Source organism: Trichosurus vulpecula, chromosome 5, assembly GCF_011100635.1.
Source record: "Trichosurus vulpecula isolate mTriVul1 chromosome 5, mTriVul1.pri, whole genome shotgun sequence".
In the NCBI taxonomy this organism is placed as follows: domain Eukaryota; kingdom Metazoa; phylum Chordata; class Mammalia; order Diprotodontia; family Phalangeridae; genus Trichosurus; species Trichosurus vulpecula.
The window spans coordinates 284,207,109-284,221,873 of NC_050577.1; the positions used below are offsets into that span (position 1 = coordinate 284,207,109).

A 14,765-nucleotide genomic window follows, 5' to 3' on the forward strand; every position below is an offset into this window, starting at 1 on the left:
TCTTTGTTACTTGGATTGGTTGTAGTAGCAGTTAGATTTGAAGATCTTTCCCACCCATTAATAGGGCATGTGACCTGCTTTTGTCACAGGAAGCCTAAGCCGCATGTGTTAGGAGGAGTTTCCTGACAGGAAAAGGAAGTTATGTCACAGGAAATGCAGAGAGAGAGACAGAGAGAGAGACATAGACATGGAGAGAGATGTTGTGGCTGCTAATGGCCTCCCTCGTGATTGTTAGAACTGAACAAGCTGACTTAGGTGTACTGTGAGTTTGTTGGGGAAAACCCCAGCAGGGGGTTGGAGAGGTTTTGGGATGGAGTCACCAGGTTGTTATATTGTGTGTGGAATGCATTACTGCTGGATAAATGGCTTGTGGGATATGGTTCTTTGGTGTCTGAATAAATGGTTTACCTCTTCTACCTTCTATGTGGAGAGTCTTATGTACTTTGTGATACAGAACTACATAGGCATTTTGACAATTATCATCTACATTGTTATTATTGCCTCACTCTTACATTGGTATAGTTCTGAATAAGTAAATTAATTTAGGTTACATTGTCTTTTTTTTGTGTATGTTTGCCTATGCTTGAGCAATTTATATTACTCCCATTATTTAGATCTGTCTTTATTTGTGTGAAAAGAGTGTTTTGTAATTGTGTTCACGCAGTTCCTATGTGTGTCTTGGAAAGTAGAATCCCAATTATATTATATGTCCTGTAGTTATTTTAAATGTAATTTCTCATTCTGTCTCTTCTGGGTTTTGTTGGTAATTTAAAGAAAAGCAAATTTTTGTATGAGTTTATTTTGTATTCTGCTATTTTTCAGAAGCTGTTAATTATTTGGACTAGTTTTTTATAACAATGTATAAAGAGTGATAATTTTGTTTCCTTGTTGTCTATGCTTATTCTTTCAATATCTTTGTTTTGTGTTATTGCTCTAGTGTATTTCTCGTACAATACCAAGTAATAATGGTGATAATTATTCACCTCTCATCTTATTGGAGAGTGTTCTATCTTATCTTCATTACAGATAATGCTTGCGCTCTTGATTTTAAATACTGCTAACAGGAATATATGTTCTTATTTTGTCGAAAACTTTATTATATCTACTGGAAAATATATATATGTGTGTGTGTGTTCATACACATACATATATATATACACATACATATATACACACACATATATTATATATATATATAAATTTTAGTAAATATGCTTGTAGTTGTTCTAATATTGAACCAGCTCTGTATTCCTGATAGTCCAACCTGGTCATAGTATATGATCTTTGTGACATGTTGCTGTGATCTCTTTGCTAGTATTCTTCATTCAGCCACTAAAGTGAATTTCATAAAAGCAAGTCAGATCATGTCATCCCCCTCTGTCAGTAGGGAGGATTTTGTTATCCTTTTAGAGTTTAGTTTCTCAGGATACATGGCCATGGGACTATCTAGTTTCCAGGTGTTAGGTAATAACTCCCAGAATAGTCTCAAGGATCCTATATAGTAATTCTTAAAATCATAGTGACAGACAGTCCTACTGAGGCTATGCCGTGAGATGTAAGGGGTGACATAATTGATATTTACTATACTTGTGCAGAATGACAATATTGCTAAAGTTAACTTGTGAACTTAATGTCAGCAAGATGCCTTCTTTGTGCAGTGCCCTATATGGTCAATGAGTTGGGGAATTCATGGGGAAGTCATGGGTAGTGCATAGGGGAATGCATGTACCTCCCTCAACCAGCCCCCATTGCAGCTTGAGGGGATTTAGGGGAGTGCATGAGCTGTGCTTGTCTAGATTGACTTAGTTGAGACGTAGGGGTTGCCCCGCTTCTTGCTGGTCTCTGTGAGAAGGGTGATTAGGGAATGCTGTAGGAGTTGATTCTCAGCAACCTTCTGAGAAGACTAGATTAGAATAAAGCTTATTATTAACCCCTTTGAAGCTGTCCTGCCTCTGACCAGATCGAGTGAACCTGTTAGAGGCTGGAGTCTGAAACCTCCAATGCCTCCTTGTGTTATCAGTCTAACACTCTCCTACAAAATGTTCTGTTCTGCATTCAAAGCCCTTAACAACTTAGCTTCCCTCCTACCTTTAAACCTTACTCCTTAACATGTATTCTTTAATCTAGTGACACAACTCCTGGCTGTTCCATGAACAAGAACTCCATCTCTCAGCTCTGGGCATTCTCTCTGGCTTTCTCTCATGCCTGGAATGCCTCCTCCACTTTGACTACTGAGTTCCCCCACTTCCTCTAAGTCTAAGCTAAAATCCTGCCTGTTATAGGAAGCTTCCCCCAACTTGTCTTAATTCTGTTGCCTGTTAATTATTTCCTATTTATCCTGTATATAGTTTGCTTTGTATATATTTTTTGAATGTTGTGTCCACCATTAGATTGTAAGCTCTGTGGTGGCAGAGACTGTCTTTTGCCTTTTTGTATTCCCAACATTGGGCAGTCCTGGCATATAGCACACGTTTAATAAATGTTTTTTTAAGTGAATTAAATTTTTTATTCAAATTTTATTGCATAAATATTATTAGGTAAATTGGTCTGTAATGCTCTTTTTAAGTTTTGACTCCCTGGTTTAGATATAAAGACCACATTAGTGGCCAAGGAGGAATTTGGTAAGATTCTTTAACTATTTTTTAAACAATTTTTGTAGTATTGGAATTAATTGTTCTTTAAATGTTTAATAGTAACATGTAAATATATCTCGCCCTGGATTTTTTCCTGTCTTCCTTCAATCTAGGCAATTCATCTTTTTTGCAAATATTCATTTCATTTAGATTTATCATTTTTATTGGCAGAGAATTGGATAAAGTAGTTCCCAGTAATTGCTTTTATTCCCTCTTCTTTGGTTTTGAATTCGTCACTTTCATTTTTAATACTGATCATTTGGTTTTCTTCTTTCTTTTTTTAAGATCAAATTAGTATCTATTTTGTTAGTTTTTCCCTAGTTTTATTGAAAATTTTAAAAAAACTTTCATCTCATTTGATTTTTAGGATTTCCATTTTGGTGTTTAGTTGGAGGCTTTTTTAAAAAATTGCATGCCCAATTTGTGGATTTACTCTTTCACAACTATGTTTTCTTTGTCAAATCTATAAGAATATGAGTCATTCCCCAGTTAATAAATGGTCAAAGGACATAAACAGGTAGTATTCCAATGAAGAAATTAAAACAATTTATAGTCATATGGAAAAATGCTCTAGATTATTGAAGGAGAAAGTGACAAATATTGGAGGGGATGTGGAAAAATTGGGACACTAATGCATTGTTGGTGGAATTGTGAACTGATCCAACCATTTTGGAGAGCAATCTGGAATTATGCTCAAAGAGTTATTAAACTGCCTATACCCTTTGACCTACTAGCAAGACCACTTATTAGATCAATTTCCAAAGATGATTAGGGAAAAAGGAAAAGTACCTATACATTCTAAAACCTTTGTAGCTGTTCTCTTTGTGGTAGCAAAGAGCTGGAAATTACAGGGGGGCTCATCAATTAGAGAATGGCTGAAAAAGTTGTGGTATTTGATTGTGATGGAATACTACTCTGCTATTAGAAATGATAAACCCAGTGATCTTAGAAAAACATGGAAAAATGTGTGTGAAATAATGAAGGGCAAAATATATAGAACCAAGAGAACACTGTGTATAGTAACAGTATTGTTTTTTTTTTGTTTGTTCATTTTTTGGTCAGGGCAGTTGGGGTTAAGTGACTTGCCCAAGGCCACACAGCTAGTACATGTGTCAAGTGTCTGAGGCCAGATTTGAACTCAGGTCTTCCTGAGTCCAGGGCCAGTGCTCTACTCACTGCACCACCTAGATGCCCCATCATCAATATTGTTTTACGAATGACTTTGAGCAACTAAGTCATTATAAATACCCAAATCAACTCTAATGACCTATGAAGAAAGATGCTTATCTGCATCTGGAGAAAAGAACTGATAAGTAGAAGTATGTATAGAATAATTTTACATACATATATACATACTTATATCTATATCTATATATATCTAATGGTAGCTGTTTCTGAGGTTGAGGGAGGGAGGAGGAAAAAGAAAAAAAAATTATGTGATAACTATTATATATTTAACAGGAATGGGAAGTTGTACATAATAGATTTGTAGTTTCATGTGCAATCATCTTTTTTATTGTGTTATGGAAATGCTTGTTTTATTCTATAAATTAAAAATAAATTTAAAAACTATGCTTCAGAGGCCCTTTACTAATGATAATTTTTATTGCATGATGGTCAGAAAAATATGCATTTAATGTTTATGCTTTTCTGCAGTTGTTCATAAGTTTTTTTAATGCCCCAATATATGGCCAATTTTTTGTAAAGATGTCATGCATACTAAGAATAGATATACTCTTTTCTATTGATCTATATTTCTATTCAATATTCACTAGAGGTCTTTTCTGAGATTCTGTTCATCTCTCTAACTTCGTTCTTGTTTATCTTATGGCTTGATTTATGTACATCTGAGAATAGTGTATTGAGGTCCACCACTATTATAACTTTGATGTTTATTTCCTTCTACAAATTATTTAACTTTTCCTTTAATAATTTAGATGCTATGCCACTTGGTGTATGTATGTTCAGCATTGATACTAATTTATTGTCTATGGTACCTTTTAGTAAAATGTGTTTTACTAGTAAAATGTGTTTAGTAAAATGTAAAATCTCTTTTCACTAACTCTATTTTTGATTTTGCAATGTCTCAGATAATGATTTTGCTCAAGCCCCTTATGTGTGTCTATTTCAAGTGTGTTTCTTGAACGATTTTTGGATTATGATTTCTGTTTTCCTATCCTTTTGCATTTTATGGGTGAGTTCGTCTCATTCACATTCGTAGTTATGATTGTTAACTATGTATTTCCCTCCGTCTTATTCCGTTATACTTATCCTTCTCTTTTTTATCCTCTCCTCTCTTTAAGATACTGTTTTGCTTCTGACTATTGCTTCTTGTAATTATCCTACCTCTTGTTCTCCTGCTCCCCTTTCTCTTAACCCCTTTCCTTCCTACTTTCCTGTTGGGTAATTTCTGTACCCAACTATTTGTGTGTGTTTATTCTTCCCTTCTTGAACCACTTCAGTTGAAAGTAAGATTGAAGTGTTGCCTGCTCTCCTTTTCTCCCCACTACTGCCCACTCTGTTGTGTTAACTTTTTCTTGCACACCCCATTTATGGGAGATGATTTAACCCATTATTTCCCTCTTTTCCTCACACTTCCATTCTTCCTTTGAGACCATCTAAACAATGCTCTCTGTCTAGACTCCCTCTAAGATCCCTGGTGATAATAAAGTTTTTAGAGTTTATGTGTAAATATGTTATACTCCACATGAGCACCTCAACAATTTGACCTTGTTTATTCCCTTACTATTTATCAACCATGTTTACCTTTTTGTGTTTCTCTTGACTCCTGTGTTTGTATATCAAACTTGGTTTAAAGTTAAACTAAGTTAAAATTAAACTTGGTTCAAAATTTTCTCCCTGTAGGAGTTAAACTTAGTTAAAATTTTTCTTCCTGTAGGATTATATTTAGTTTTGCTGGGTAGGTTATTCTTGATTGTAATCCTACTTCCTTTGCCTACCAGAATTTAATATATCATGCCCTCTGTTTCTTTATATGGGTTTATAAATTTATAAATCTTGTATGAATCTTGACAGTAGCTACTTAGCATTTGAATTCTTTCTGAGTTCTTGTAGTATTTGTTCCTTCACCTAGGAATTTTGGATTTTGGCTAATAATCCTGAGATGTTTCATTTTGGAGATTTCTTTCAAAAGGTAACCAGTGTATTCTTTGTTTCTATTTTGCCCTCTGGTTCTAAGATATCTGGGCAATTTTCCTTTATGATTTTTTGAAGTATAATTTCTAGGCTTTTTGTTTATGGATTTCAGGTAGACTAGTGATTCTTAAATTATCTTTGCTTTATCTGTTTTCCAGGTCAGTTGTTTTTCCTGTGAGATAGTTTGTATTTTCTTCTATTTTTTTTCTTTGTACTTTGTTTTATTATTTCTTGGTGTCACATGCTTCCACTTGCCCAATTTTAATTTTTAAGGAGTTATTTTCATCAGTAAGGTTTTATACATCTTTTCCCAAGCTGTCAGTTCTCTTTACATAACTTTTTTGGATAACCATCATTTCCTTTTCCAGTTCTTTCCTTGATCACTCTTACTTGGTTGAAAAAAATTTTTTTAATCTCTTTATCACTTGCTTTATTTAACTCTCCTAGGAATTCTTATTGGGCTTGTGTCCAGTTTGCATCCTTCTTTGAGGTTTTTGCTGTAGGTGTTTTCAAGTCATTGTCTTTTTTGTGTCTTCAGCTTCTCTGTCACTATAGTAGCATGGGTTCTTTTTTTGTTTGTTCATTTTCCCAGCTTCTTGATTTTATGTTAGTTTTGGGCTCTGCTCAGTTCTGGGGAGGATATCTGGCCTGAGTTTTTGCCATTTCAAAGCTCATTCTGAGTGCCTGCAAGTTTTCTGTGCTTGCAAAAGTGGTATGATCTGGGTTTGGGTCTATTCACAGCCTTCCTTGAATGAGCTCTGCAAGTTCTTGAACCAAGTTTTGGCCTATTCACTTGTGTGGGGTTGAGTTTTAGTAGACTTATTTCTAGTCTGTTAGCCTTCTGGGATATTTTGCAGGTTCAGAGAAACTGAACTGCTGGATCCTCTTTGATCTTGGTCTCCTGCCTTGGTTTTTCCATTGCAGGTTTATGTGCTGGGCTGAAGGTTAAAACTCAGGCACTGCTCTGCTATTGTTCTAAGAGCCACACAGCTGAATTTCTTGAATTTGTTTTGTGCTCAGTACTCAGCAATAACCCAGGCTGGATATTAGCTATTCCTTTCCGCCCTGAATCTTTTGGGTGACAGAACTGTGAGATAGAGACATTTCTGTTCCTAAGCCTCATTCAGGGGTGCCCTGCTATTTCTTTCTGCTCAAGTGTTTCCTGCCCTTGTGCTCTACCTCATTTTTCTTTCTGTCCTTGTGTGCTGGAATGCTCCTGGCCCATTGCTGAATTATATGCTGGTCTAAAGATTAGAACTCCTGCGCTTAGAGCCATATAGCTATGTTTCTGGAATTTTTACTTAGTATTCAATTAGGATGGCTGCTTCTCTCTAATCTGGATCCTTGACCTAGAACTGCATAAGGGGGTGACAGAGCTTCCAGATAGTACCTGTTCCTGCTCCCAGCACCAGTCCTGGGGTCCTCTGAGATCTCTTGTCCCAAAGCTTCCTGCCTGGTGCTTAGTTCCTGTTCTGTCCCTGAGGGCTAGAGTATTTCAGATTTCACTGCTTTTGTTGCTTTTGGCTAGAAAAATGACCCATTGTGACTTTGTCTTGACTTTCTTAATCAGAATTCAGTTTGGTATGTTTTCAGTCTTATTGTGGGGGAAGTATGCTAGCAAACTAAGGCAAAAATGCCACCTCTCTCACTCTGCCATCTTGACTCTGCCTCCCTGATCAATTCTTGACTTTCATTAGTGATTCTTTTAATTTTTCAAAAAATGGAGAAAGTGATAAGGTCTGTTTTAGTTCTTGCAGGTTCAGAGAAACTGAACTGCTGGATCCCCCTTTGGTCCTGGTCTCAGAGTTAGAACTAGAAACCATTTCCAGGCATTAAATCCAACTCCCCTCATTTTAAAGATATCTTGAAGCTTAGAGGTTGTGACTTGCTTATGGTCACACAGCTAAAATGGGTCAGAGATAAATATCTATGAATCTCTGTTCAATTCTCCTGAACTATATAGTAGTGCTTATGCTCCTAGAATTGTTGCTTCAGGACTTGGCCTCTCCATCCAGATTCCAGTTTGTGTCTTAAAGCTCTCCACTTATCTCCACTTTTCCCCTTCCCTTGTTAGTGCCCTTAATTAATTATCCCCAAATATTGATCTGACCTAAAATCAGGAATGAGATTTACTATTTTTCTCAAGCAATCAGGTTGATATTCCTGGTTCTTTAATATCCCCCAGGTGCATATAGGTGCAAGGCTGTCTCCACAGTATTCCCACAACCCAATCCATCAGTAAGTAGAAGTTATCATTCTTTTCCTTTGCTACCTGAGATTGACTCGAAATGTTGGAGACCTTCCTCACTTTCCTATATTTTATGCTTTGCTAGCATAGCCTTTGAAAACCTGAGGTCACCTCCAGTCTGTGACAGGACAGAGTATTTTGTGGAAAAGTTCAAAATTTTCATTAAAGAAGCAAAAAATGATGAAAGATTTATGAAACATGATCAGTGACGTTGTATAGTACAGTGGAGAAAGAATTGGAGGACCCAAGTTCAAATGTGAACTTTGCTACTGCTTGCTATCTGTTTTAAGATTGAATCAAGTATTCTTAGAGAATCCTAGAGAATCAAGTAAAAAAAATGCTTGAAATAATAAACAATTTTAGCAAAGCTGCAGGATATAGAATAAACCCAGATAAATCATCGGCATTTCTATATATTGCTAACAAAGACTATTTTATGGAGAACTCACATAGGGCAGGTATTCACATGGTGGTCAGGAGAAGATGCTGTGCTCTATGAGCAAAGCAGAATTGAAACGGCTCAAAGGAAATGCAGGATGCTCAAGTTTGGAGTATCCACCCCAAGTGTTCACATAGACTATTTGTGCCAGACCTATGGTAGAGCATCCCGAGCTCGTATTGGTCTGATCAGTCACAGTCAGACACATTAAAACTTGACTCTAGCATAGGGATGTCATAGTGATTTGTCCTCTTCTAGAATGAAGTACAGCAGCTAACCAACGAACAAAGCCCAACAGCAAGAGATAGAAAGAGAAATTCCATTTAAAGTTACTGTAGACATTATAAAATATTTGGGAGTCTACCTGCCAAAACAAATCCAGGAACTATATGAACACAATTACAAAACACTTTTCACACAAATAAAGTCAGATCTGAGTAATTGGAAAAACAGCAGTTGCTCATGGGTAGGCTGAGCTCATATAATAAAAATGAGAATTCTACCTAAATTAACTGACTTATTCAGTGCCATTCAGTACCAAACAAACTACCCAAAACATTTTATGGAGCTAGAAAAAATAACAGAATTCATCTGGAAGAACAAAAGGTCCAGAATATCAAGGGAATTAATGAAAAGAAATGCAAGTTAAGGTAGCCTAGGCATACCAGATCTTCAATTGAATTATAAAGATTAAATCAAGTTATGTCTTTGGACCTCAGTTTCCTTACCTCTAAAATAAAATTGGGAGCTGGCTAGCTGACCTCTTAAAGGTCCCTTCTAGCTCTAAATTTGCGATCATTTGAGGCTAGGGGTTGTGATATACTAACAGGTTTGCCAACCCATTCTTCTTTCTGAAAGTAGAGGTAATTTAACCCTTGCTTTCCGGTGGGAAGAGATTTTTCACACAAATATATCCTGATGCGTAAATTTACCAACTTCATACAGCTCTCAACTATAATATGGGCGCTGAAACAGAGGATCTTGTCCTGGTTAAGCTTAAGAAGATAGATAAGTTGAAACTTTATAATCGTGTGCGTGCATACTTGCATGCATACATGCATGCATAGACATGTATATATACACATGTGTATAGAATATATGAACATATAATAAAATGAGTCCTTAATTTCAAAATTCAGAGGACCATGAATCCCTGATTCCCATGGGGGGGGGGGTACTACAGTCCCCCAAAACACAATTCTTTCCCAAAACCAAATTAGTTAGTCCCTGACAGCACACCATTGTGTCGACCGTTATAAAGAGAAGATCCATACAACCATGCATAAACACATTTAACTTGAATCTAACTTTGCCATTCTCCCAACATAAGGTAGAAGTCATACATTTCAGTACACTCTTTTTCCATTGGGAAGTGTGCTGCCTCAGGAAATATTTCGTTTCTTGGAGAATGACACTCCAAATACTTTCCCGTAGGACTCACCTCCCTATATCTCTTCGTTTCTTTGCACCTCCTGTGTGACTTCCTATGTACTTGAAGTACCACTATATAGTTTTATTTGGGCTTTGACCAGTAAGACAGCTTTCTAGTTCTAGTAGATAGCATATTTATAACAAGAACAAGCAACTCATTAAGCAAAATTTATAACTTTAAGCTTCTGGAAATCCCAGTGGTCTGTTCTTCTTTCTATGTCTTTTTCAGCCTCATAAGTCCCTGAATACCACTCTGTAGACTCTCACCTTCCTTTGAAAGAGGAGTTTCTCAACTATTTCCTGTCTTATGACCCTGTTCAGCACTAGGGGCTCTTACCTCGGGGAGAATTTGCCACCCTGTTTTTGAGGATGCAGGGAAATGATTTTCCCCTGGAGACTTGCTTATATTTGCTAGTTTTAAGTTTCAGCTCAAACAGGCTCTGAAGAGACATCTGAATGAACTGCAAAGTAAACAAGATAATTGACTATTCTTTCAGACTTCAATAAAAGCAACAGCCATATTCATACGGCAATATTTTGCCATATACCTGTAATACCTAGTGCTTAGTTTGTAATTGCAGATATTCACTGTTGGATACCTTAAATTCTGTTCTCAACTTTGGTTTTAATTCTTGTGCATTGTTTAATTATCTTGCTTTAAAAATGTATTTTCTTTTTCAAGGTTACTTGCTGCTTTCTGTGGCCTATACAGTTCTTGATCCAATTTGTTCTTTTCTGCTGTTAGGTGTCCATCTGCCAATAGTTTGGGTGATACATTTTTAAGGTCTGCCAGACAGATCATCCTAAAACATTTTTGTTCTAAATTTTCCCCCTACCTCCCCTAGCCCTCATTGAGAAGGCAGTTTGATATAGGTTGTACATATGTAGTGATGCAAAACATACTTGTCACGTTTTGAAAGAAAATTTTTAAAAAGAGTAAAAAATAGTATCTGTCGATCTGTATTCAGACTCCATCAGTTCTTTCTCTTATAGGTGGAAAGCATTTTTCATCTTAAGTCTGTCAGAATAGTCTTAGATCCTTGTATTGTTGTCATTCACAGTTGATCATCATGCGATATTTCTGTAACTTGTACAGTGTTCTCCTTGGTCTGCTAATTTCACTTTGCATCAGTTCGTGTAAATCTTTCCAGGTTTTTCTGAATGCATCCTGATCATCATTTCCTGTAACACAATGGTATTCCATCACAGTCATATACCACAACTTGTTCAGCCATTACCCAATTCTTTGCCACCCCAAAAAGAGCTGCTTTAAATATTTTTGCACGTAGGGGTTCTCCTCCACCCCCTTTTTAAAAATCTCTTTGGTGTTGATGGGATGTGCAGATTTATAGCCCTTTGGGCATAGTTCCAAATTGCTCTCCAGAATGATTGGATTTATTTACAATTCCACCAGCAATTCATTAGTGTCCCGATTTTCCCACCTCCTATCCGTTATTTGTCATTTTACTTTTCTTTCATATTAGCCAATCTGATATATATGAGGTGGCACCTCAGAGTTGTTTTCATTGGACAACACTTCTTAAACTGTAGGTCACAGCCCCATGTGGGTCTGAACGAGGGGGTCCTGAAAAATTTGTCATTAATTGTTTCTGAACACACAACAACTAAAAATTAATTAAAAAATCAAACGTGTAATGAATCTGAGGTGTTTTTGGCATTGCTTGCCCATGTTGTATTGCACAACTTCACCACAGTCATGGTTCTGAACTTACATGTACACTTTGCTCTGAGCATGCTGTCATGCCATGTGATGCCAACGAACACTATCAGAAACACCTTGTCTCAGAATCGAGACTATTGTGTGTTATGAATTGCAGTGTTTTTACTTTACGTAGAAACCCATTAAGTGAATTTTGGTTTGGAATTTAGGACAGAATTTCCAACAATTTCTGAAATGGCCCTAAACATACTTCTGCCATTTTGTACTATGTATTTATTTATTTATTTTTATTTTAATGCAATTTATTTATTTAACATATTTGGTTTTCAGCATTGATTTTCACAACATTTTGAATTACAAATTTTCTCCCCATTTCCACCCTCCCCCCCACTCCAAGATGGCTTATATTCTGGTTGCCCTGTTCCCCAGTCAGCCCTCCCCTCTATCACCCCCCTCCCCTCTCATCCCCTTTTCCCTTCCTTTCTTGTAGGGCAAGATAAATTTCTACGCCCCATTGCCTGTGTATCTTATTTTTTAGTTGCATACAAAAACTTTTTTTGTTTTTGAACATCTGATTTTAAAACTTTGAGTTCCAAATTCTCTTCCCTCTTCCCTTCCCACCCACCCTCTCTAAGAAGTTGAGCAATTCAACCTAGGCCACACATGTATTATTATGTATAACCCTTCCACAATACTCATGTTGTGAAAGGCTAACTACATTTTGCTCCTTCCCAACCCATCCCGCTTTATTGAATTTTCTCCCTTGACCCTGTCCCCTTTCCAAAGTGTTTGTTTTGATTATCTCCACCCCCATCTGCCCTCCCCTCCATCATCCCCCTACCATTTATTTTTTTTTTTTGTCTTCCTCCCTCTTCTTTCCTGTGGGGTAAGATACCCAACTGAGTATGTATGGTATTCCCCCTCAGGCCAAATCTGATGAGAGCAAGGTTCACTCATTCCCCCCTCACCTGCCCTATCCCCTCCTCCCATAGAACTGCTTCCTCTTGCCACCTTTATGCGAGATAATCCACCCCATTCTATCTCTCCCTATCTCCCTCTCTCAGTATGTTACTCTCTCATCCCTTAATTTCATTTTATTTCTTTTAGATATCTTCCCTTCATCTTCAACTCACCCTGTGTCTGCTCTCTCTCTTTTACATATATATATACATATATACACACATAAACACATATATATATATACACATATACATACATATGCACATAGATATATACATACACACACATTCACTTATATATACATTAACATATATACATATATACATATACATATATACATATACATACATACATATACATATATATATACATATATATATATATATATGGATATTCCCTTCAACTACCCTAATACTGAGGTCTCATGAATCATACTCATCATCTTTCCATGTAGGAATGTAAACAAAACAGTTCAACTTTAGTAAGTCCCTTGCAATTTCCGTTTCTTGATTACCTTTTCATGCTTCTCTTGATTCTTGTGTTTGAAAGTCAGATTTTCTATTCAGTTCTGGTCTTTTCACTGAGAAAGCTTGAAAGTCCTCTATTTTATTGAAACTCCATATTTTGCCTTGGAGCATGATACTCAGTTTTGCTGGGTAGGTGATTCTAGGTTTTAATCCTAGCTCCATTGACCTCCGGAATATCATATTCCAAGCCCTTCGATCTCTTAATGTAGAAGCTGCCAGATCTTGGGTTATTCTGATTGTGTTTCCACAATACTCAAATTGTTTCTTTCTGGGTGCTTGCAGTATTTTCTCCTTGATCTGGGAGCTCTGGAATTTGGCAACAATATTCCTAGGAGATTTCTTTTTGGGATCTATTTGAGGAGGCGGTCGATGGATTCTTTCAATTTCTATTTTGCCCTGTGGCTCTAGAATATCAGGGCAGTTCTCCTTGATAATTTCCTGAAAGATGGTATCTAGGCTCTTTTTTTGATCATGGCTTTCAGGTAGTCCAATAATTTTTAAATTATCTCTCCTGGATCTATTTTCCAGGTCAGTGGTTTTTCCAAGGAGATATTTCACATTGTCTTCCATTTTTTCATTCCTCTGGTTCTGTTTTATAATATCCTGATTTCTCATCAAGTCACTAGCTTCCACTTTCTCCAATCTAATTTTTAAAGTAGTATTTTCTTCAGTGGTCTTTTGGACCTCCTTTTCCATTTGGCTAATTCTGCCTTTCAAGGCATTCTTCTCCTCATTGGCTTTTTGGAGCTCTTTTGCCTTGTACTTGTACTTGTACTTGCCTATTTATGTGAAGCAGCATTGTCAGCATTGATGATTATAAAATCAACAACTCTGAAAAACATTGAAGATGTTCTGTGTCATGCAGTATCAAATATTCTGCCAAAATTTAATTCTTTATGTAAAAATAAACAAGCACATCCATCTCACTAATGCAAATATGCTTTCATCTTTAGTAAATGGCAAAATTATGTGTATACCAAAGAATTGTTTTAAAATAAATTTCTTTATGATTTATAGTTAGTAAATTTTGATTTGTATGCATATTTAATATACCTATCTACCTGAGATCACATAAAAATTTGGTGAGAAAGGGTTGTGAGGGAAAAAAGTTTAAGAAACCCTGTTCTAATAAATAGTGATTTAGACTGGTTTTTCATATCACTATAGATAGCTTTGATTTCATCTGAACACTGCCTGTTTATATCTTTTGACAATTTATCAATTGGGGAATGACTTGTAGTCTTATAAATTTCACTCAAATCTCTATATATTTGATAAGTGAGGCCTTTATCAGAGAAACTTTTTGTAACTCCCCCCCCCCCCCCCCCCCCCATTTTCTGCTTTCCTTCTCTTCTTGGCTGCATTTGCTTTGTTTGTGTAAACCTTTTTGAATTGAATATAATCAAAATTATCCATTTTACATTTCGTAATGCTCTGTTTATCTTGATTGGTCATAAATTCTTCCCTTATCCATAGATCAGACAGGTAAACTGTTCTAGCTCCCCTAATTGGCTTATGGTATCACCCTTTATGTGTAAATCATGTACCTATTTCAGCGTTATCTTAGTATACAATGTGAGATATTGGTCTGTACATAGTTTCTGCAAAACTATTTTCCAGTTTTCCCAGCAGTTTTTGTCAAATAGTGAGTTCTTGTTGTCCACAAAGCTTGGATCTTTGGATTTATTAA

General features: G+C 36.3%; 1 protein-coding gene across 8 annotated transcripts in view; it reads left to right on the plus strand.

Moving 5' to 3' along the window:
• DNM1L (dynamin 1 like) overlaps positions 1 to 14,765 on the plus strand; it is a 98,281-nt gene that overhangs the window by 15,987 nt on the left and 67,529 nt on the right. The gene's annotated exons all lie outside the window — the stretch shown is intronic.